The sequence below is a fragment of the Poeciliopsis prolifica genome, unplaced genomic scaffold, assembly GCF_027474105.1.
Source record: "Poeciliopsis prolifica strain line A6 unplaced genomic scaffold, Auburn_PproV2 SCAFFOLD097, whole genome shotgun sequence".
NCBI classification, from domain to species: Eukaryota; Metazoa; Chordata; class Actinopteri; order Cyprinodontiformes; family Poeciliidae; genus Poeciliopsis; species Poeciliopsis prolifica.
The window spans coordinates 715,701-741,728 of record NW_026562472.1 but is presented as its reverse complement, the minus strand read 5'-3'; the positions used below and the strand labels follow the sequence as shown (position 1 = coordinate 741,728).

Genomic DNA, 26,028 nt, shown 5'->3' with positions numbered 1-26,028 from the left:
CATCTAGCCTATCTTTCCCTCATGCTGACACTGAACTAAAAAGGGTGTTTCGAACCCCAGAACTGGCCTGTTGATGAAAAAGGAGGAGGAGGAGGAAGAAGCTGATTGATGAAGGCAGGGATCTCTGTTGGTCTGATGAGCTTTCGTCTCTGCATGGATGGTGAGGTCACACGGGACTTGGGTGCTGGTTGGAAGAGTACTGACTTAAAGGAGCAGGTCTCAGGTCTAAAGCTCTTCATCTTGTCTCACGATCTTTCTGATCCGATGAGATGTAGACGAGCCGACCTCATGGAAGGAAGGCACCAGTTCTTCTTCTTTGCGTTTGTTCTTTGTCTTCATCTTTGTCTTTGGGGTCTGAACCCAGCCGATGAGAGAAGTGCGATTTGAAGCCACATGTTGCGGGGCTGATGGGTTGGTCCCCATGTGCAGGACAGTCTTCGGCTCTGTGGCCCCGGCTCTTCTTCAACTGTAGAGTTCTTTGTCCATTTGTATCTTAGCTCAAAGCTGCCTGGAGGATTCAACCAAAGATTCCTCTTTTGCACTCACCATAACTTGGTGTCAGATTTAACACCTATTAAACACAGATTAAACAAACACAGAAAACACAAGAGTTAAATTCTTTGTCAACTCGCGAGAAGAACAGACAGAGATGTGCTTTCAGTTACAACCGCTCTGAAAACACATTTGCCTGCTCCTCTCTTTTTATTGTTTTCAGGATCCCCATCACAGAGAACACTGCAACTCTTAAGGGAGTGGTAAACACTTCATCACATAGTTACAGCGCTATTGATAATCACTAACTAAAACACAAGGTATCTTGCACTATTATCTCGTTTCAGGCACAGGGTAAAACAGAGCAAGTTGCACATCTTCACGGTGGTGTTTTTACAGCTCTCTAGCAAGTCAAGAAGACAGAGCCTTCTGCTGAGAGATAACCCTGCAGGAAGCTGTTGTCACTGCTCTTCTTCAGAAAGGCCTTCTGAGAAAGAAATCAGCACAGAAAAATTCTTAAAGCTAAGATGAAACAAGACAAAAGAAAAGCATATAAGTCGAGAACACTATAAAGGCACATGAAACAACACATATTTGATGATAATATATACATTTTCCCAACAATTAACTAATTATGAATCAGCTGAATCCAGCCGATGAGAGAAGTGCGATTTGAGATTGAAACTATAATAATTTGAATGTTTTTAAAACTATAATAATTTGAATGTTTTTAAAACTATAATAATTTGAATGTTGTTAAAACTATAATAATTTGAATGTTGTTAAAACTATAATAATTTGAGTGTTGTTAAAACTATAATAATTTGAATGTTGTTAAAACTATAACAATTTGAATGTTGTTAAAACTATAATAATTTGAGTGTTGTTAAAACTATAATAATTTGAATGTTTTTAAAAACTATAATAATTTGAATGTTGTTAAAACTATAATAATTTGAATGTTGTTAAAACTATAATAATTTGAATGTTGTTAAAACTATAATAATTTGAGTGTTGTTAAAACTATAATAATTTGAATGTTTTTAAAACTATAATAATTTGAATGTTGTTAAAACTATAATAATTTGAATGTTGTTAAAACTATAATAATTTGAATGTTTTTAAAACTATAATAATTTGAATGTTGTTAAAACTATAATAATTTGAATGTTGTTAAAACTATAATAATTTGAATGTTGTTAAAACTATAATAATTTGAGTGTTGTTAAAACTATAATAATTTGAATGTTTTTAAAACTATAATAATTTGAATGTTGTTAAAACTATAATAATTTGAATGTTGTTAAAACTATAATAATTTGAATGTTGTTAAAACTATAATAATTAGAATGTTGTTAAAATTATTATAATTTTAATGTGAGTTATTTCAGATGTTTTCTGAAAAGAAACCAAGAATAATCCATGATTCTAATTATTTTATACCAAAGTTATAGTTACTTGTTTTACTTTAAGTATCCCCATAAATCTAAGTGTAAGTATTCTTAAAATAAACCAATATTAATATAAGTGTTTTACTTTGAATCTTATGAAATTACTCTAAATGTTTGGATTTCATTCTTAAAACTTTCATGCTTTGAAAAAAGGAATAATCTCAACTGTTTTTATAAATCTGTAGGCTGAAAACTTACTTCCTCATTTTCTAGGAAACCGAACGGAGACAAGCATCGAACTCTGGAAGGCTGCGTTAGAGAATATTCACAAGTGCTCTACCAACTCAAAACACTGTCTTATTCAATTTAAAATTATTCACAGGCTTCTTTACTGTAAGGTGAAGTTACATAAAAATTTTCCCTACCACATCCCCACTGTGTGACAAATGCCATATTGAAGAAGCCACACTTCTCCATTCTTACTCCTTATGTACCAAGTTAACCCCATTTTGGTCTGGCATATTCAAAACTTTATCAGATATATTTCATACAGAGTTGAGGCTGGACCCACTTCTGATTGTACTTGGAGTTTCTGTTCAATTTTCACAATTTAATCAGTGGCGGAGCCAGAGGGGTGGCCGGGGTGGCATTTGCCACCCCCAACAGAGCCCTTGCCACCCCACTGGAAATGGTAATTTAAAAATATAATACTTATGAGATCGGCAAAGATTTGCCAGGAAAAGTGTAATTTCCGACTGTCCCTGAAGGCAGCTCGATGCCCGACGCTGTTCATTGGTTAAACTGACATGTGGGTCCTGCTTGATTCAAAACACATCAACGGCTTTAGAATTACACCGTCGAGGAGTTTTGCAGGTATTACATTTTACCGCTCAGCGGTAACCGCTGTTACCTTCCTAATGAGAAGCGGCTCTTGTCATACATTTCTAAAAAGAAAAAAAAAATTGTTGTGCACCGCTGCGTAGTGCCTCGTTTATTATATTAGCCATGCTAGTGCTGATAGATCGTGTTTTAGACAGATTCATTTAACATATGTTTTAGTGACATACTGCCCTCTCATGTTTTACATCTCCCAGCTTTTGCTTGAAATGTGTGTGGTAAGAATATGTGAAAAACCATTAAGTTTTATAATGACTGAAATGTAAGTAGGCTATGTCATATGAAAGCTTTGAATTATAACCTAACTAGTTAATTAATTTTGAACGAAAGGAAACAAATATTTTTCCTTTCGTTCCATGGAACGGTCCATTTGTATATGGACCCTCTGATAAAGCCTTGCTCACCCTTTGACCACCCCTTGAAAAAAAGTCTAGCTTCGCCACTGAATTTAATAAATACCAACGACAACTTTTAGCTTATGCCTTCATCATAGGAAAAAAGCTAGTGCTGATGTTTTGGAAAAAATCTGAGGCTCCATCAGTCAAACTGTGGCTGGAGGAACTGGTAAGGCTCTCATCTGGAAAGAATACGGTTTTCAGTAACAAATAACTTAAATCTATTCAATAAAACTTGGCAACCCCTTTGACAATATATTGATAATTCTATTTGAAAAGAATTTGATTTGACTCTCCGTGTGATAAGATGTAAGTCCTAGGGAATGGGGAGGTGGGTGGGTTTTGAGATGGTCCTAGTTTATGTTACCTTTGTTTTGACTTTGTATTGTTTCTGTTTTATGCTCACATCAAAAAGAGGACAGACTTGTATTGTTTGTTCCAATCTTTGTGTTTGATTCCTCAATAAAAACTGTTTGATTATATTTTCTAGGAATCCTGCTCTTCCTGTCTCACCTCTCTCTGTCTAACTATGATTTCTTATGATTAGATAGAAAAAAGAAATAATTGAAGCAAAGTTTGCAGGAGACAAACTTTGCTTTTTGTTCACGTTGAGTTAGTGCCATCATTTAAAGCAAAAAATAAGAGGAAGTGTTGCTAGTTTCCTATCAGTCAGCACTTTGGGCTGAAATATTCCACGGAGAAGAGGAAGAGGAGGATATTCTTCATCTTTATGACTCTGGACTGTAGCGCTTATCTTCAGAAAAGTTTAAAGGCAGAACAACTCGGACTTTACCGCCATAAACTTTGCACCCATTGGACAGCGGAGCGAGAAACATATTTAGAACTGCATTAGTTTGTGAGGTTAGGGTTACCATGTAATGTATTCATGTTTTGTGTCAAGCAAAGGCACTTAAGCAAATGTATTTTCTTTCAGTTTTCAGGGTGTATTTGGAGCATGATGGATTAATTCGAATCAAGAGACCTAAACTCCACATGAGAAATTATGAATGTCTTCTCCGTGCATTCTGGGTAACTGTCTGATATAGTTACTGTCAAACCAAAATATCCCCTACGAGGATATGGGATGTGCTCGGGTTTTCTTGACAACCTGCAGAGAGAAGAAGGAAGGAGAGAGCAGATCAGTGAGTGTTTCCAGCCTCTCCAGCAGCAGTCAGTGACGCAGCACATCCAGTAGATGGTTTCCAGGCTGCAGTCAGACTGATCTCAGAGCTGTGACCAAGATGAACCTGATCAGTTGTTTCCTGTTGAACTGAGAGAACAAGCAGGTCTGAGATCAGATCTGCTGCTGTTTGATGAATGAGGACCACTGTCTCTAGACATGTTGGACGGCTGGACGCTGGAGTCCAGCTGGACGTCCTGGAGACATGGACACAGCAAAACACAGCAAGCTGCTGCTCCTCTGATTGGCTGATTGCTGTCTCTGTGTCCAATCAGGAAGCCTGAACCATTCTCCTCCCACTGAGAAGCTGCAGCTTTACTGGGAACACTGGATCTTTGCTTTGATGCTAATATGGTGACAGCAGCTGGACATTTACTCACTCTATACCATGTACAATATCCTTCAGCTGCTGAACATCTGAATCCTCCAGGTTGTTTCCTTCCAGGAACAGTTGTGTCTTTTTTAGGTTGTTGGACTTCAGAGCTGAAGCCAAATAATCACAGCTGATCTTTGACAACCTGCAGTCAATCAACCTGAATAAAGAATAAAAGATGTGAACCAACAGGATGCAGGTTAACCAGTCCAACAGAACCAGTTAAAGATTCTCATGAATATTAATGCCAACAAGCTGCTGCTCCAATAAAGACCTGCTGACTTCAGAACCAGAACCAGAACCTGGTACTGGGTCATGATGTGTTGGAGGATTTTAGTCAGTAAAATCATTCCAGGTTCTGATCAAAGTGTTGAAGCATCAATCATTGATTATTGATTTGTTCCTGTCAGATTCCAGGAATTCACTTTTCTAGACTGGATGACCTTTGACCTGCTTGACCTGAGGGGGATTTCTACACACTGGGGTCCGAATGCTGTCCTGTTCTGACCTCAGATCAGCAGGTCCAACTCAGTTACACAGAGAAACTAAATTAAACTCTGGATCCAGGAACAAACTCAGAAAATATTGATTAGCTCAGAAGAAATTAACTTTGATTTATAATCAATTATATTGAATTATTCACAGAAATATCAATTATTACATAATAACATACACCAATGTATTCAGTCTGCAGCCTTCAGTCTGTAGAAAACCACAGAGATCCTTCAGTCCAGAATCTCCCAGGTTGGTGTTGTTCAGGTTCAGCCATGCCAGATGGGTCGGGTTGGACTTCAGAGCTGAGAACAGAGATGTCCAGCTGGTCTCTGATAAACTGCAAAAGTGCAATCTGAATAAAGAATAAAAGATGTGAGCTGAAGCAACAGGATGCAGTTAAAACTGAAATATGAACAAATCAATAATAAAAATGTATAAATTAATTTCCCTGAATGTAAAAGAAACATGATGAACTGATTCTAACATCTGATCCAGTCAAACTGGTTTAAAGAGTCCAAACCAGCAGAACCAGAACATTTGATCAACCAAGAAACTCAAAGTTTGTCTCAAAGTTTCTGAGGATCTTAAACTCAGTGGATGTTTTTCTCTCCATGTTTCCTTCCAGGCTCTGGATTCTCCGACTGCTCTGTCCATCATTGATCTGCTGATATTTTATGGCTCCAGTTTTTCTTCATTAATCTATTAATGATGTTTTTCTTGCTGCTTGTATTTTAACTGCAGCTCATTGCTAAGTATGACAGATGGAAACGGGTTGATTTCAATCCTTTTATCATATTATCATTCTGAAAGTTGATCATTTTCTCATTTTGTGCTGATTCAGTTTCTGAAACCTGCAGAGAGAAGAAGGAAGGAGAGCAGATCAGTGAGTGTTTCCAGCCTCTCCAGCAGCAGTCAGTGACACAGCACATCCAATAGATGGTTTCCAGGCTGCAGTCAGAATCAGTAACTGCTGATTCAGTTATTTGAATCAGCACAAAATGATTTCATAGAGTGCAAATAATTTTACTTAAAGGAAAAAGGTTTCAACAAACAGGAAAAAAAAAAGATATGCATGACAAAAAAAAAAAACATACTTCTTTAGAACAAATCTACAAAATATAAAAATATGAAATAGAAAATATTGATCCTTTTCTCTGTGAGGTCATTGTGGGTCATTTAATTCTGGTTCTGAATCGTTCATCAGAGACGCTGCAGAAATGGGAATATTATCATAAAGGAACAACCTGATAGTGAAGATGAATCATTTTAAATCTATTTTCCAGTAAAACACATGAGAATAATTTCAGTGAACTGCTGAAGCTTGTTGCATAGAAAGCATTACAAAGGTAAGACCTCACTTCCTGTCCTACAAAATAAGAGCTGAATCAAGATGTTTGAACAAAATGACTTTAACAGCATAACCTTCACAAAGTCAGTATTTACTGCAGGACTGTTAATTAATTATCTTTCTGTAATTTATGTCTCCTTATTCCTCTCCTTGGGCTGCCACCTTATATTGGTGGAGGGGTTTGAGTGTCCCAATGATCCTAGGAGCTATGCTGTCTGGGCTTCATGCCCCTGGCAGGGTCACCCAAGGCAGACAGATCCTTGGTGAAGGACCAGACAAACGCGGCCCAAAAACCCCAATGATGTACGACAACGTTGGACTTGGTGTTCCCTCGCCTGAATGCGGGTCACCGGGGCCCCAATCTGGAGCCAGGCCTGGAGGGGGGCACAATGGCGAGCGCCTGATGGCCAGGTGTTTCGTCATGGAGCCCTGTTGAGCTTAGCCCGAAGGGGAAACATGAGTCCCCCTCCCATGTGCCCACCACCTATGAGAGGGGCCACAGGGGTCGGGTGCAATGTGTGATGGGTGGTGGCTGAGGGAGGGATCCCTGGCAGTCTGATCCTCAGTTACAGAAACTGGCTCTTGGGACGTGGAATGTCACTTCTCTGGTGGGGAAGAAGCCGGAGCTAGTGTGTGAGGTTGAGAGGTTCTGGCTAGAAATAGTCGGTCTCACCTCGACGCATAGCTCTGGTTCTGGAACCAGTCTCCTTGAGAGGGGCTGGACACACTTCCACTCTGGAGTTGCCCACGGTGAGAGGCACCGGGCAGGAGTTGGCATACTTGTTGCTCCCCATCTTGGCACCTGTATGTTCGGGTTTTCCCCGGTGAATGAGAGGGTAGCCTCCCTCCGCCTACGGATGGGGGGACGGGTTCTGACTGTTGTTTGTACTTACGGGCCGAACAACAGTTCAGATTACCCACCTTTCTTGGAGTCCTTAGAGGAGGTGCTGGAGAGTGCCCCTCCTGGGGACTCCCTTGTTCTGCTGGGGGATTTCAAAGCTCACGTGGGCAATGACAGTGATTGACTGTCATTGGTTTCTGATTGAATCTTCTGATTCAGGAAATGGATAAAGGGCGATTCCACCTAATTATTGACTATCAGCATATTTAATCTACTCTAGTTAAAACACTGCAACACCTGGACTCTTTAAACCTGGACTGGATCATCATCAACTGATAGCAGGAGATTTAAAACTAATGTGGGATTTATGGATCTTCAATAAAGGGAGATTTCATGTTGACCTTTGACCTGCTTGACCTGAGGGGGATTTCTACACACTGGGGTCCGAATGCTGTCCTGTTCTGACCTCAGATCAGCAGGTCCAACTCAGTTACACAGAGAAACTAAATTAAACTCTGGATCCAGGAACACACTCAGAAAATATTGATTAGATCAGAAGAAATGAACTTTGATTTACGATCAATTATATAGAATTATTCACAGAAATATCAATAATTATATCATTTAAATACCTCAACAGCTCCAGCCTGCAGCCTTCAGTCTGTAGAAAACCACAGAGATCCTTCAGTCCAGAATCTCCCAGGTTGGTTCCATTCAGGTACAGTCCTGTCAGATGGGTCGGGTTGGACTTCAGAGCTGAGAACAGAGACGTCCAGCTGGTCTTTGATAAACTGCAGTGATTCAATCTGAATAAAGAATAAAAGATGTGAACCAACAGGATGCAGTTAAAACTGAAATATGAACAAATAAATAATAAAAATGTAGAAAATTAATTTCCCTGAATGTAAAAGAAACATGATGAAGTGATTCTAACATCTGATCCAGTCAAACTGGTTTAAAGAGTCCAAACCAGCAGAACCAGAACATTTGATCAACAAAGAAACTCAAAGTTGTCTCAAAGTTTCTGAGGATCTTAAACTCAGTGGATGTTTTTCTCTCCATGTTTCCTTCCAGGCTCTGGATTCTCCGACTGCTCTGTCCATCATTGATCTGCTGATATTTTATGTCTCCAGTTTTTCTTCATTAATCTATTAATGATGTTTTTCTTGCTGCTTGTATTTTAACTGCAGCTCATTGCTCAGTATGACAGATGGAAACGGGTTGATTTCAATCCTTTTATCATATCATCACATTCTGAAAGTTGATCATTTTGTGCTGATTCAGTTTCTGAACCATCAACTAGAAAATATTGATCCTTTTCTCTGTGAGGTCATTGTGGGTCATTTAGTTCTGGTTCTGAATCGTTCATCAGAGACGCTGCAGAAATGGGAACATTATCATAAAGAACAACCTGATAGTGAAGATGAATCATTTTAAATCTATTTTCCAGTAAAACACATGAGAATGATTTCAGTGAACTGCTGAAGCTTGTTGCATACAAAGCATTACAAAGGTAAGATCTCACTTCCTGTCCTACAACATGAGAGCTGAATCAAGATGTTTGAACAAAATGACTTTAACAAAGTCAGTATTTCCTGCAGGACTGTTAATGAATCATCTTGATATTATTTATGTCTCTTAATGTCCAGGATCTCTGCCAGCAGACTGTGGTCATCCTGATAGAGTCTGACTGTCACAACAAACTCAGATTTTCCTCTGGAAGCTGCTCTCACTGGTTTTAGGATGACTGACTTTCATTTGCTTCATTAGTGGAATTGACACTAAAATGGAAATTCATCACTTGCTTCCATTTTGTTTTGCTTCCTGCCAACATCAAACTGCTGCATGTGCTGCAGCTCCATATGAGCAGCAGTCAAGTCCCCAGAAAGCTTCCCTGTTTCTAGGAACCGTTTCATCCAGTTAGTCCACTTTCTCTGTTCGTCTCTGTCAGACTGTGAACCTTTAGTCTGAGCTTGTGGAGAACCTCTCCTAACAACCTGCTGCAGATCCATGTGCTGCATCTCTGCTGGTTCTGATTCTGGGAGCAGAAACTCAAGTCCTGAAGAACCTGCAGCCTGTTGAGCTCAGAGAAAAATTCTATTTTCTCTCTTTTGGCCCCTTGACCTTTGACCTGCTTCATGAGGGGGATTTCTTCACACTGGGGGTCCGAATTGTGTCATGGAGGTGAGATCTGTCCAGGTTAACGCAGAAAACAGATCATGACAACCCTGAGAGACTGAAGTAATCTTGTATGTTGATTTACAATTGATTATGAAAAAGTGTATTATGTTGAAGTACTAATGATTATAAAGTGAGTAAATTCTGAAGTTGATTACTGATGATTATATAAATCAGTTGAACAATGAATCATAAGTTGAAGGTATAATCTTATTTGATTAAAAAGTTAATGAGTATTAAGAAGTTATGATTGAAGAAATGTATTAAAAGTGATTGTGTTGATGATTTATAAGTGTTTGTATAACGTAAAGAACTGAAATCAAATAATAAAAGCGTAGGGACAGTCTGTGGGTGCAGAGGCAAGCCTGGACATGCCTGGCCTGGACGCTAAAAAAAAGAAATCTGAGAAATGAGCCATGGAGCCTAATGTAACCAAGCAAAGCAGAAGGGGACAACTGTTGACCAAATATGGAAGAGCATGAGGCCTGGTATGAAGTAATCAAATACTAGAGAAATCATGTAATCATGTATCTGCTCCCCATACACAACAGCAAGGGGAAAAGAGTATATATTAACGGAAAAGCAGAGAGCTGGGATTCTTTGTCTCCAGCGTACCGAGCAGGCAGCAGCAGGCCAAGGGACAACAAGGAGCCTCACCCTGGAACCAGAGGGAAGATAAGCCTCCACTCTGCTGGAAGAGAGACGGGACCTGATGCCCAACAGCTCTGGCTCGTGATTTGACCGTGGCTCCACACTCAACCCAAAAGATCTCAAGAATTGCTACAACGGCCTTTGGGATCAGACAAAGATCACAAAAGTGATGATTTGGGACGTTCGAAAGATAACTACCAGTTCTGCTTTGTTCCTATTCGAAGGAAGATTCGTCACACCAAGACAAGACTCTGTCCAAGGATATTGATGCTTTCTGTTGCCGAGATCCTCTATCATCTGGGTATGAGTTGCCTGCACCCCAAAAAGCCTTACTTAGTGAATTAATGGAACAGTTTAGGGAAAGGAGTTAGGGGAGGTTTATGTTGATTTATTCAAATTAAATTTTTACTCTTAAAAACTTGTAGTCATTGATAATTAATCTGATTGCCATTTACTCCTGCTTAATCTTGCTTAAATAAATATATACATTAAAATTCTACTGAGGTTTGTGGACATTGAAATTAATTGAGTCATTATATTGGTTATGGTTCTTCTACTTAATGTGAAATCTATATTCATGGTTCTAGAAATGTGGTGGCTCCAGACTTTCCTTTAGTTGACACGTAAAATAATGACCCTGGGACTCAGAGTCACTGAAACTAATCTAGCTATTAACAAGTGCTCGTTCTTCTTAGAAAGAGGGCTACCATTAACAAAAAGTGGTTATTGGGGTTATGCAGTTGTGAGGGCTACTCAACTGATAGCTTCTTAACTGAAAAGGGTCATAACATCTAGATTGTAGGTAGTTAGAGCTAGAAGAATCTCTCTCAACACCAGCTTAGACAGATTGTCCCTCTCAGTCCTTCTGCAGGGTAATACCCAGGATTTAGGGACTTTCCGGACACGTTGGACAGAGAGCTGGTTTGTAGTCAGCCTAAAGGGGTTGTGAGGGTTAGGGCAGGCATAATAACCGACATGGCACCCAACGTGGGGTGGTTCCAAATAATAGTAGGAGGGCCCTACATTCTAAGTCAGTAAAAACAGATATGTGAATCTGAATAGCTCACTTAGTGTAATAACTCTACAGGGGAATAGAGTTAGTGGTGACTGATAAGGCCGTCAATCACAACCCTTGCAGTAACTGTACAGCATGCAGGTGAGGGAAAGCTTTTACTGAGGATAAATGACCAGATCCAGTGAAGCCAGTAGCCACAGCAGCCTGAACACATCTCTGGACCACTGAGATATTCAAAGACTCTGTAAATAAAATGCTGTGCAAGCAGGACTGGCCTTTTGAAAGCCTTTCAGTTGTTTCTATTCCTTCTGTTGACAATGTGTGAAAGCTGGATGAAATGTTTGAGCTTCAGCAGACATTTTTAAATCACCACAGTATGATGAATCTGTGCATCCCAGTTAAAATCAGACATTGTCAAAACTCACAGCTGAAGGGTTTCTGTATTTATGTTTTCTCCTACATATTATGATGTTTCTAAGTTATGTAAGTGCCCAAAGGTCTGTATTGTCATTATTATTATTATTGTTTTCACAGCAGCCTGAACCCATCCCTACTCGATAATGTTAAAAGAGGCTTTGGAGACAGGCAACTCGAAGACAAAGACAAAGATGAGTGCCAGTGAAGAAGCACAGGCATATTGGCAACAAATGTTATCGTTCTCACAAATAGATGACAACTCCAACCATGAGGGACATGGTTGGAACAGGGGGGGAGAACAGTCCGTTCTCTCCCACTCCATGCTACAGAAGCTTCCAATAAAGCTGATACTCTTCGGAGAAGGGCTAGAGTACTGGGCAACGATAAATCAGCGGATGTTTTTCGCTAGTCATTTCACAGAAAAAAGGGAACACATTTGAGCCACGATGACTGCTATGGTGAAAGATTGCGGCATCTACTACTGCTCCAGACTGATGGGTGGCACCTGGCTGGGTGTTATCCGCTGCCCAGTGGAAGTCAGCAAGAAGAATGAAATCAAAGGTTGGCTCGAGTGGCTAGCTGACCAGGTTGAGAACTGGGCGGAAGGAAAAATAATGACTATTTACAGCGCCTCAGAGAAATATGACAGTATAGTAAAGACAGCATCCGGGAAAACCAAGATAAATGGGATCCTGGTGGACACATAAGCCAAGGCAACCTATCGATATCACAAAGGTGACAAGGTGCTGAAGCAGCTTGCTGCCTACAAGAAGCGTATGGATCAAGATCAAAGACTGACCCAGGGGATGGAACCGGACGATTCAGACGCGGCCGAAGCACTATCCCAAGGTCCCAGCAGAGCCCTAACACCCCACGGTAAGGAGGAACTACTGCCTAAAGAGATCATAGATCTGATGGGGGACTGCAGTGGGGAGAAGCGGGATCGGCGCAGTCCATCGCACAACCAGGATCAACCAGGTCCATCCCGAGGCCACGAGGACTTCCCAGAGGAAACCGAAAAGGAGCCACCCCTTCATCAGCTCACCGTGCAGCGGTTGCAGAAGGCAATTGACGAGTGGACCACACCTCAGGGCTCAGGAGGGAAATTCCAGCTACCAGCTCACAGCAAGGAGAGAAAACTGCCGGCACCTCTGAGGGACCTGTCTGAGAGCAGCACCTAGGACGAAGGCAATGCGTCGGAGGAAGAGCTGCAGGGCAACACCAAGCCCAGGAAGGTGACTCAGAAGTCAGAAGTCGAATGTCCCGGGAGCTGGCATCGCTACCATTAGGCACTCTCTGCCTTTGGATGCAGACGGGACTTAAAGTCTATTGCCTGATTGGAGAGCCCTGGGACATCGAGGGTGATGTCTTGTTAGTATTCACCAAACACAAGTACAAGATCCACAATCGAAAATTCCAAGCTGACCTGAAGACCAGACCAGGTCTTCAGGTCTGATCTTATCAACAAGATGCAAGATTGCTGAGGGTCATCACGAACAGAGAAGTTAGAGGGGATATAGTCATGAAATGGCATGTCCCATTTGGCATAACCTTGGTTCCAGTGGAAGCTTACAACAAAGGCGATGACATTGAGGGCTAATGTAAAAAGCTCTGGCTGGGACTTGAACGGGGACTCATAGCAGCCAACAACGAAGGCATGAGGCGGGCAGTGGTAAGTGTGCAAGGACTTAGGTTACCTGGTCTACCAGGAAACACCGCGCAGGCAGTCGCAGAGAATGGGGTAGTGACTATAGCGAAGAGCAACAGCCACCTCTTTGGATTCAGAGAGTTAGTGGTTGTGGTCGATCCCCGACAACACCAGCTCCAGAGAGATCAAGGGTTGCGATTGGCAACGAAAATAGAGGAGCAGCGACGTGTCAATCACTCGCCACCAGAGAATGAGCGATACCCTCAAGTGACCCAGCAGGACGAGACTCCAGGCAATCCCAAGGACAACGGGACCAGAGTTGTGCCGCCAATAAAGATAAAACTGAGGGCATCTAGGGTTGAGCCAAAACATGGAACTGCGAGACACATCAAAGCAGTCACGTGTGAACCCTACGACTGCAAGCAAAAGAAATATAAGAATGAGCCTAAAACTGAAGCCCCTGGGGACAATGAGGATGAAGTGATGAAGCAGGTTAAGATTCAGCAGCTGAACTCCCCTGCCAAGTTGCCTCTCCGACAGCCGCAGTATGACGACATTAGCAGCTCAGAAGCAGAACAGCAGCAGGAAAGTGAGCAGTATCAAATTCCAGCAGAATGGCCCAGCCGACTGAAGGATCGAGTTAACCTCGGGGTGGAGGCAACCATCGGCGAGTGGGCTAACATACTGATGATGCCTTCATGCTCTACCCTGACGGCGTACTACTCTCTGACTGCTAACTTTAGGTCAGACTACATCGGGATTATGGATGATGTGATGTTGCGGAGATTGAATATGCAAAAGAAAAACGGCAGAGGCTGAACAAGGTGTCAGCTGACGAGGAAGAACTACAGGACACATCAGTGGAGCCACTGCAGCGCGTCCCATCATCATCCGGAAGATCGCTTCGACACTGTCCTTTTCTGACCTCAGATCAGCAGGTCCAACTCAGTTACACGGGGGGACTAAATTAAACTCTGGATCCAAGTCCAGGAACAAACTCAGAAAATATTGATTAGAACAGAAGAAATGAACTTTGATTTATGATCAATTATATAGAGTTATTCACAGATATATGAATAATTATAGAATTTCATACATCAATGTCTCCAGTCTGCAGCCTTCAGTCTGTAGAAAACCACAGAGCTCCTTCACTACAGAATCTTCTAGGCTGGATCTCATCAGGTCCAGTTCTATCAGATGGGTCGGGTTGGACTTCAGAGCTGAGAACAGAGACGTCCAGCTGGTCTCTGATAACCTGCTGGCAGAAAATCTGAATAAAGAATAAAAGATGTGAGCTGAACCAACAAGATGTAGGTTAAAACTGAAATATGAACAAATAAATAATAAAAATGTAGAAAATTAATTTCCCTGAATGTAAAAGAAACATGATGAACTGATTCTAACATCTGATCCAGTCAAAACTGGTTTAAAGAGTCCAAACCAGCAGAACCAGAACATTTGATTAACAAAGAAACTCAAAGTTTTCTATCAGTCTGGATGAGTTGAGCTATTCTGCTGGTTGATCATCAGACCCGACTTGGTAACTGGATCAGAACCAGTCAGGTTCTTCATTAATGGCCTTTGGGTTCCTATTAAAGCTGCTGAAAGCCAATGGAGGCCATTATTTCCTCAGGAGACGGTTCCTCTCTGACCCGGCCCAACAGAACCACAGCCTCAAGTCAAAGCTGAGGAACCTGCTGCTGCTGCAAACCTCACTTTCATTCATTGCATCTAGATTTGCTTTTCTACAATCAGTGGTTTCTTAGACGTTCATTAATGAGGATTTGAACTCGTCAGTGTTTGTGGCTCTGGAGGATCAACATTTCATTCTGATGTAAAGAATCAGAAATAAAACCATCTGAATCTTTACCAAACTGAAACATCTCCATCATTCATTCACAGCATTTCAATTATTTTACTCATTTTGTTCATCAAAAACATTTTAAAGTGAAAAACTGAAAAACAAAGTTCAATAATCTCAAAGTCTGAAATAAGAAAATAATTTATTTATAAGGTAAAATGTTTTGAGATTTATTCTGACATTTAAAAAGATTAAATTAACTTATTCGTTGAACTAATGATTGAAGAATCAATTAATGATTTTATTGGATAAATAGAAAAAACAAACCCCAGAATCTTCACTTTACTGACTGAATTCTCCAGGATCTCAAGCAGAGGCTTCATATCAGAGTCTTGAAAAGTTTCATCTGCCTGTATGTTGATCTCACTGATTTCCAGTTCAGTCAGATCTGGGTTGGACTTCAGAGCCGAGGCCAAAACTTCACATTCATCCTTTATGAGCCAATTAAGTCTGCAATTAGAGAATAAATAAATTCAGTTCTACTGAAATCAATCTGGATCATAAACAGACTAAAATATGATAACAGTGATGTCATCATCTGATCATCATCTGATCTTCAATTTACTGAGTTTGACCCCACAGAGAATCTGTGCAGTTCCTGGTTAGAGTCCAGGTTCTGGTTCTGGTTCTGGTCCAGGTTCTGGTTCTGGTTCTGGTCCAGGCTTCATGTCCTCAGACCTTCAGCTGCAGTCAGATGTTGAAGATCTTCTATCATCAGTGAAGGAAAGTTCAGTTTCTCTGCAGCAGCTGATGAAGAGGCTGACTGAGCTGAATGAAGGAAACGACTGGAGATGATGGAGAGGAGGAGGAACTGCTCACAGCTCTGACTTGGACTAGACCGTTTAGATCTTCCACCAAGCAGGAAGTGAGTTATAAATGAAGTCTCCAGAACAGGAAGTCCAGCTGCTGTGGACCTCTGGCATCTCTGAGTTTGTTTAGCCAATATCTGCTGCATCATCATGAATAATAGTAATATATTGTATAGAAAACATGTTTCCCAGCAGCAGGTTATTAAATGCTGCCACAGAGGAAACTGGGAGCAGAACAAACACATGATGCTCCAGTTCTGTCTCCGTTCATCTGCTGGATTTGATGCTTTAACAAAGTAGAAAGTGGACAGTCGTCAACCTGCTGCAGCTAAAAGCTTCACGTTGTTCTGGTCGTCCTGCAGAGCAGCAGCAGAACCGGTCCTGCTGCTCCTTCGGGTCAGAACCGTCCTCTCAGACTGTCGATCTGAGAGGAACTGGGACAAACTGGTTGGAAGAGGGACACATGTCTCTGCAGTGGTCTGTCCATTGTCTCAGAGGAACAAAGGTTTGGATGTCAGGAGAAATTGTTGCTAAACTCCTAAAGAGCTGAAGAGCAAAACCCTGGAGGAGACGGAGCGTTTGGGTCCAGCAGCATTTCATGGTGAAGCAGTGAAAGTTCTCCAGTAACTAGAAGAGGCTGGATGTCTCCAGAGTTGAAGCTCATGTCTCTGCAGGAAAAATGATCTACATGTCTAAAACCAGAAGCTGCATCTGTCCTGGATGAGCTGAATGTTTAGATGTTTGATTGGCTGAAATAATCCAGAGGATGAAGGAAGTAGATAAAGAGCAAAAACATCCAGAATCAACTTGAAGACAGAAGAAGAAACAGGAGGACAATAGAGCTGAATCAGCATCACACAATGAAAACATCTGGACTCACCGAGCCTTTCTGCAGTTCCTCACAGCTGGAACCAGTCTCCGTCGTACCCACCCTGATGCGTTGTATTTCTCCAGGTCCAACTCATCCAGAACCTCTGACATCTGCAGCATGAAGGCCAGAGCTGAACAGTTAGTCTCTGAGAGCTCCTTCCCTGAATCCAGCAGCCGTTGGATCTCCTGATAAAATGAGACGTCGTTCATCTCCACCAGACAGTGGAAGATGTTGATGCTTCTGGCAGGAGAGATTCTATCAGTGTTCATCTCCTTCAGGTTGGTGATGATTCTCTGGATGGTTTCTGGACTGGTCTCTGTCTGACCCAGCAGATCTTCTAAGACTCTCTGGTTGGACTCTACAGTGAGACCATGAAGGAAGCGGACAAACAGGTCCAGGTGGCCATTTTGACTGCTCAGGGATTTCTCCATGACTTTCTTCATGAACTCATCTAGAGATATTTCGCTGTATTTTTCTCCCAGGAACATCTTGATCTCCTCTGACTTCCTGCTGGTGAAGCAGTGGAGCATGTAGACTGCAGCCAGAAACTCCTGGATGGTCAGATGAACAAAGCTGTAGACGGAGATGTTGCCCGTCCCTTTCTCTCTTTTAAATATTTTAGTGAAAACTCCTGAGAACAATGCAGCATCTTGGATGTTGATGCCGCACTGTGTGAGCTCTTTGTCATAGAAGATCAGGTTTCCCTTCATCAGCTGATCAAAAGCCAGTTTTCCTAGAGACTCAATCAGCTTCCTGTTCTCTTCAGCTCCATCATACTTTTCCTCCTTGATTTTGAGTTGACCTTCAGGAACTTTATGTACATCTCAGTCAGAGTCTTGGGTAGTTTCTCTCTCTCTCTGGTCTTCATCACATCCTCCAGAACTTCAGCAGTGATCCAGCAGAAGACGGGGATGTGACACATGATGTGGAGACTTTTGGATTTCTGGATGTGGGAGATGATCCTGCTGGCCTTCTCTTCATCATCTCTGAATCTCTTCCTGAAGTATTCCTCCTTCTGGGGGTCAGTGAACCCTCTGACCTCTGTCACCATGTCAACACACTGAGCAGGGATCTGATTGGCTGCTGCAGGTCGTGTGGTTATCCAGAGGAGAGCAGAGGGAAGCAGTTTCCTCCTGATGAGGTTTGTCAGCAGAACATCCACTGAGCTGGACTCTGTAACATCAGTCAGGATCAGATTGTTGTTGAAATCCAGATTAAATCGACTTTCATCCAGACCATCAAAGATGAACAGAACCTGGAACGATTCAAAGCTGCTGATTCCTTTGGTTTTAGAAAATAATTTATGAATCAGTTCTAATAAGCTGAACTTTTCTTCTCTCAGTAAATTCAGCTCTTTGAAGGTGAATGGAAATATGAAATCAATGTTCTGGTTGGTTTTGCCTTCAGCCCAGTCCAGAGTGAACTTCTGTGTTAACAGTGTTTTCCCAATGCCAGCCACGCCCATGGTCATCACTGTTCTGATTGGTTGATCTCCTCCAGGTGGGACTTTAAAGATGTCTTCTCTTCTGACTGTTTCTTGTTTCCTGGATGCTGTTTCAATGCGTCTGACCTCATGTTCCTGGTTGACCTCTCTAGGTAACCCCTCTGTGATGTAGAGCTCAGTGTAGATCTGGTTCAGATCAGTTTTATTTCCATGTTCAGCGACGCCTTCAGAGAGACTTTGGAACATCATCTTCAGAGACGCTTTAAGGTCACGTTGACACCGAATATCAAAATCTGAAAAAAAGAGACAAAGACACAACAGCAGAAACTTAAGCTCATCATGAAGAATACAATTATATTTGATTTTCTCAGAGGTGGGTTGAATTTAAACTTTAATGAAAAAACATTCTATTTTTATAGATAACCAATAATATTTTCTCTTCTAAACAAGAAAACCATTTCAACTGTATTTTTGAGAAGTGAAAAATGTTGAGATTTAATTTGTAAGTTTATCTTTAATTTGAATTTTATCTGTTGCCTCTGTTGCTCACTGAGGCAACAGATAAAAGAAAAAAGTAAATTAATAAAGAAAAAGGTCAAGCCTCATAAAATCTATGTTAGCAAAAATTGTAAACATATTTCTTACTGCACAGAGATGATTAAAAATAGTATTGCTCATTAAAACTCTTCCATGTTTTTTCTCTGAAGTTTTCAGTTAATCAGACATGTTTCCCACAGAGCGACCTCTGACCTTTGAGTTTTATCAAACTGTTTAATTTGAAATTGCAATCCCAATCAAAAAAAGTCTGGTGAACTATCAGGTTTGAAAAAAAAAAGCATTAAGATCAAAGTTTTACAAGTTTTCTATTGCACCTAAAGCAGAAGAGATTCTCAGTAGCTCATTCCATCCTCTGATTTTCCATGTAAATGTTTTGGCTTTGAATTTATTAATCATCTGACCTGTAACAATGCTGAGACCACTGACCAACTTTCGATAATTGTAAAAATGCTCATGCCTTTGGGGAAGATTTACATCAAAATATATTCCATGTTACAGTTTTTAGTTTGTCGCTCTGAAGAACAGGAAGCAACAAAGACTAGAGAAACGATGCAGCTGCTGTCAGAGCTGCTGTTTGCACATAAGACTAAAGTAAATAATATTAGCTTGGTGTTGTGTGAATTTGGATTTAAAATACATAAAGTTCAGGAACGGCAACTGGTTTACATCTTTTACTGCATTTCCTAAATTCAAAACGGGTTGTACATTTAAGAAAATAGAATACCAAAATTAATTTTTATTTTTACAGTGAAATAATCAGCTTTGTCATCATGTTTTCTACAAGACTAAATAAAATATTTGAGTTTATTTGAGTGCATCAGAACCAGAATCTGGAGGTTCTCCATTGCTGCAAACATCAGAGGAGAATTGGCTTCAGCTACTTCAGTACATTTATTTTAAAATGTAATGAAAATGTTTGATTATTTAAAAAATGTACAGAAGCATTTATTTCATCTCCATTGGGTTCAGAAGTTGTGCTAAACTTTTTTGTTGATTGTCATTCAGTGTCAGAAAAAGATAATCCATATTTATCAACATTTACCAATTTTTAAAATTTAACATGACATAATGACATTCAGTTTCATTTGAGTGTCATTCAGTTTAATATTCAACAAACTGATCTAATAAGCACATTAATATATTTAACTTTTTCTCTGTGGCGACAAATTTTGAAATCAGGAAATATTTGAAAAGATCAGATTTATTTATCATTTATAGTTAAATTAAAACAGCAGAGGCTGAAATAGCAGCTTTAATGAACTGAGTGTCTCACCTGGACCAAAGGGGTCAGAGGACAAACCCAACTGGTTGGACAGAGTCGGATCCAGTGATGAAGACGTTTGATCATCAACCTGCAGGCTCTCTGTCCTTTCTTCATCACAGCATCTATGGTGTCGCGGGCCTTGTCTGCTCTGGTTTGGTTCTTCTGCAGTATACTCTCCATCTCCGAAAGAGTAAAGACCCCATCTGATAGAAGGTGATCGAGGAGCCGTTTCAGGATTTCCTCAGAAACTCTCTTCACAAACTCAGGGCGAACATCGAAAAGTTTTCCTCTGCAGGCAGAAACAGGATTAATTTACATCTGAGAGACAAACCTGATGAACATCAACTCTTCCTGTTGCTCCATCCAGAGATTCTCCTCAGAGTCTGTTGATCAGCTCCTCAGGTCTGAACCTGCTGTTGTGTTTCTGCCTCATATCTGAGTGACAACCACTGATTCTGTCTACATGAGAACAAATGAAGCTTCTGTTCATCATTTGTTTCCTCACTGCAGGAAGAACAATAAAACAAACACCTTCTAAATACAGAGCTGAACTATTTCAGGAAAACAGGAAACTCTGATGTTATTGATGAAAATATCGACTGATTAACAAACATTTTTATCACTTTTCTGTCTTTTTTTTCCAACAAGTTTTTAATCTCCATCTTTAAGCTTTAGCATCTCTGTCACCAAATGTTGGGATAAAAGACACAGCAAGTCTTTGATAATAAATTAGTAATAAATGATGTGATTACTGGATAAATTAATTAGTGTATATAGTAAATATTCCTGAAGTATCAGAGCTGCTGGATGTTCTTCACTTTGGTTCCTTTTAGTTCTGTTTCCATCTGAGTTCAGTTTTTATCTTCAGGTTTCACAGAAACTCAGTTTCCAGCAGATCTTCACTGAACAGGAAGCATGAAAACAATAAATACTCTGAGCCTGAGGTTCATCACATGGCAGCAACGGGCTGTGATTGGTCAGTTTGTTCATTTATGATGGTTCATTTCTGCTTCTGATCACTTACCAAAATCCATTCCTGCTTCTGCGCCATCTTTTATCTGGAAAACATGAAGGATTCATTATGTTTCAGGCTTATTTCATAGATAATCTACTTTGATCTTGGTTTACAACTAAAAATACCAGATTAATACACCTACATGAACATTAATTTATCATATTTTACTTTATGAGGAACAATATTCCTTTGAATGTTCTGCATGGACTATGAATCTTTGTAGGATCTGATTTTCTTCAGGTTGAAATGAAAACATCTTTAAATCCTGCTTATTATCTGTGTTGGAGCTATTTATTCTTTATTTCTTTATCTATTTGAATTTTGTTAGTTTATTCTTAAACTTCTATTTTTTGCATTATTTACAGAGTTTATTTGCAGGTTAATAATTGATTTATAGTTTGTTTTGTTTTCTTATTTTTTCCTATTTTTTATCATTTGTAAGCTAGACAGGAAGTGAGGCGGGTCAGTCCACCTTCTATAAATGTAGGGGCCTGTAAAGGACCAAACAGGCATTTGGGTTTGGGGCCTATGGTTTTTACCAGTGCAAGAGATCAGTGCAGTGCGAGAGAACAGAGAGAGAGAGCAGTGCCAGAGAACAAAGAAAAGTTTGATAATTGTAATTGCTTGCATAAAAGGAAAATAAAAGCAACAAAGAAAATCAACAAGTTTGGACCTTGGGATTCTTTTGCCTGTGTTAAGAATCTGGACCCCAGTGCCTCATAGTGGCTGATGGAACTTTTTATTGGATGTTTGGTTTGACAAACAATCGCCACTACATCAAGTAAAAACCCACCCTGTGGAACAAGTAAAGACCTTCTCATGGATTAAGTAAGGAACCAGCCTGTGGATTAAAAGGAATAATTCCTCCTTAATGGACATGTTGGATTTGTGGATCTCAAGGATTACCATCAAACAAAAGGTTTTGGACCGTCTTTGATGAAATCAAGCGACTTGCTGCGTGAGGCCTGGATTGACACGTCACTCATTCATCAAACTGGTACGTGATAATATTGTTCAAGCTGTAAAGGACAAACGGTGAAACTACTGGAGTTTAAAGACATTATTTCACTGCAAAGACTGATGAGATGAGTTTGATGTGACAAATTGACGCATAATTGGATTCAGACGTGTGCCGACGCCCATCATGAAAATGTTTGTTCACAAGAATCAACCTCTTTAAACAAAGAGACAAGTTTGTGCTTCATCCTGTGGATTCCTTGTTGATTAATGTCCCTTTAAAGGTTTGAAATAATTCAAAGGATTGCTAAAAATGTCTGATGTAAAGAGCAAAGAGGATGACACTCGGATGTCACAAGAGAAAAGAAACATCAAATTCACACAAAAGGGTTTGGAGTTTTATGTGAAAAACATGTCAAGAAAAACGAAGTTTAAAGTGCAAACAAGCTTCAAACCTTGTGGAGAAAATCTCCGCATTAATGACGTCACAAGAAAATGTTAAGAAAGTGTCTTCTGACTTTGTCAAGTTTATTAAATGCTATCAAGATGCAACTGATTTACATGAATCATTTTTGAATTTGCCATTGCCAGAAGAAGAAGTGAAAAGGCAAAATGAGCATTTTCAGTCCAAGGTGGTGGCATTCTCTGAATTTATGGACAATGTAAAGGTTTGGTTGCATGAAGCAGGATATCCATATACTGAACAAAACAATAATGTTGGTGATGATCTAGTTGTAGAGGTGGATGAAATAAATCCTGAAGACAGTGTTTCTAATATTTCAAGTGTAAAGCCACGTTCAAAAACATCTTCACAGTTTTCTCGGACTTCATCCACATCTTCTGCTCGCATTAAAGCTGCAGCTGAAAAGGCGGCGCTCATGGAGAGATTCGTCGCGTTGGACAAAAAACATCTGATCGAAGAGCAAGAGGAGAAGCTGAGGAAAGAAAAGGAAAAATTAAATTTGGAAATAGAGTTGGCAGCAACCAATGCAAAACTTAATGTCTTAATGAATTCAGTCGTTGGTTCTAAACGATCTGATGGAATGAACTCTTATTTTGAAAGAGCTAAAGTAAAGGACATGCCGCTGCTAAATCCTCGCGCTGATGAGTTTTTTCCCAAAGGAACAACAAATTCTTCATCTGACCTTCCTGTCGTCAGACCTAAAGAAAAGCAGAAACAACTTAAAACGGATCAAAAGAGAGTAAAAGTTGATTCTGCAACTCAAACAACGCAAACACAATTTCAATGTTCCCCTGAGACTGAGAACTGTCAGAATGAAATTGTGAACATCATGCAAAGACAAAATGACATCACTGCCTTACTTGTAAAGCAAAATTTATCGTCTGCCCTTCCATCTAGAAACATTCCCGTGTTTGATGGGGATCCCCTGCAGTACAAATCATTTATGAATGCTTTTGAGAACGGAGTGGAAGCTAAAACTGACAACTGGAGCGACTGTTTGCACTTCTTAGAGCAGTTCACTAGGGGCAGCCTAAAGATCTGGTGCACAGTTGTCAGCACTTACCTCCTGAGCTAGGTTATTCCAGGGCCAAATATCTTCTTGAAGAACATTTTGGAAATGAAAATAAAATAGCTTCTGCATATATGGAGAAGATTATGAGTTGGACACCAATAAAAGGTGACGATGTGAAAAGTCTTCAATCATTCTCTCTTTTCCTTCAAGGATGTTCAAATCTAACACAACAAATTGTTTACATGAAAGAATTGGATTTACCTTCAAATATGAGAACGATCGTGTTGAAACTTCCATATAAGCTGAGGGAAAAATGGAGAGTTACTGCTTATGAGCTGCAGGAGCAAAATGGCCACCGAGCTTTGTTCACTGATCTGGTTGCTTTTATAGTAAAAGAAGTAAATGTAGCATCAGATCCAGTGTTCGGCGACATCCAAGATCCACAAACTAGGATCAACTCTAAAGTCTCAAGTTCCAGCAAGCAAAGGAAAAAAGGAAGCAGTTTTGCCACAAATGTCAACACAATACTAGACGCCAAAACTCAGTCAACTGAAAATAAGACCAAGTCTACTGTTCTTCACAGCTGCTTGTTTTGTTTACAAAGAAATCATCTATTGGAAAACTGTATGCAGTTTAAAGCTAAAATGCATCGGGACAAGTTGACCTTCATTAAACAAAGGGGGATTTGTTTCGGTTGTCTGAAAGTTGGTCACACAAGCAAAGACTGCAGGAGTCGTTTGGATTGCAACGTGTGTCACCAAAGGCATCCGGGGGTTCTTCACATAGAGCAAAAGGAGCCAGAAGCCTCTTCAGAACAAACCCAACAGACAAAAGGGTCTCATGTCAACTTCTCAACTGCAACCACTCAGACATGTGGGCATATTGGGGCCGGTCATGATGATGATGCTGTTTTTTCTATTGTTGCAGTGAAAGTTAAAAGTCAAAAGAGCAACAAAATTGTACAAACTTATGCATTTCTGGATCCAGGAAGTTCAGGTACGTTCTGTACAGAAACTCTGGCAAAAAGACTGAACTTAAAGGGTAAAAGGACAAATATTCTGCTGAGAACAATGAATCAAAATAAGATTGTTAATGTACAAGTTTTGTCTGGTTTGGAAATCTCTAATTTGAAAACAAATGACTTCATAGCATTACCAGATGTTTTGACTCAGAGTACCATGCCAGTTTCTACATTGAATATTCCCCAGCAAAAAGACATTGATCAGTGGCCTCATCTTAAGCCTGTTAAGCTTCATCACATCAATGCAAAGGTGGAACTACTGATAGGAACTGATGCTTCAAATGTTTTAGAGCCCTGGGAGGTGATAAACAGTGTGGATGGTGGGCCTTATGCTGTAAAAACTAAAGTTGGTTGGGTCATAAATGGTCCTTTGCTTACTAGAAGCAACAGCAGAAATAAAAATGTCTGCACTGCTGTAACAGCCAACAGGATCTCTGTTGAGCATCTTAAAGAAATGCTGGTCCAGCAGTACAATCATGATTTTAATGAAAGATCATCAGAGGAGAAAACTGAAATGTCCAGAGAGGATTTGCATTTCATGAACATTGTCAATAACTCAACAAAACTTGTTGGAAGTCATTATCATATTGACTTACCTTTCAGGAGTGAACGTCCCAGCTTGCCAAATAATATCTGTGTTGCAGAGCAGCGCCTCCAGAGCCTCAGAAGGAGATTTGAAAAGGATGCTCAGTACAAGGAGGAATACACTGCATGTGTAAACAACATGCTGCAGCAAGGACATGCGGAGGCTGTACCAGCAGATGAGCTTCAGAAAGGTGATGGACAACTGTGGTACATTCCTCATCATGGGGTGCATCATCCCACAAAAGGCAAGTTAAGAGTTGTATTTGATTGTGGATCAACTTTTAAAGGAGCATCACTGAACAGTCAGCTTCTACAAGGACCTGACCTCACAAACTCTCTGGTTGGAGTCCTCATCAGATTTAGAAAAGAGCCTGTTGCACTAATGGCTGACATTGACGCCATGTTTCACCAAGTGTATGTCTCTGAAAAACATGTCAACTTTCTCCGTTTCCTGTGGTGGCATCATGGTGACACTTCAAAACCTGTAAAAGAGTTCAGGATGTTGGTTCATTTATTTGGTGCAGTGTCTTCACCCAGCTGTGCAAATTATGCTCTGCAAAGAACTGCTGATGATAACACACAACAGTTTCCAGCTGAAGTGGTTAACACAATCAAAAATAACTTTTATGTGGATGACTGTTTAAAATCTGTTCCTACAGAAGAAGATGCAGTGTTTCTGGTGAAGAGGCTGACAGACCTCTGCTCTAAAGGAGGATTCATGCTTTCAAAATGGGTCAGCAATAGTCGCAGAGTGCTCATGTCAATCCCAGAGGAAAGGAGAGCAAAAGAAATTAAGAATCTGGATTTGGACACAGATCAGCTTCCAGTTGAGAGAGTATTGGGTTTA

General features: G+C 40.3%; 1 protein-coding gene and 1 pseudogene across 1 annotated transcript in view; both read right to left on the bottom strand.

Annotated features, from left to right (window-relative positions):
* Positions 1 to 26,028, bottom strand: part of LOC129353782 (gamma-glutamylaminecyclotransferase C-like) — an 86,215-nt gene that overhangs the window by 50,621 nt on the left and 9,566 nt on the right. The window lies entirely within an intron of this gene.
* LOC129353794 (NACHT, LRR and PYD domains-containing protein 3-like) lies at positions 4,482 to 25,413 on the bottom strand (annotated as a pseudogene).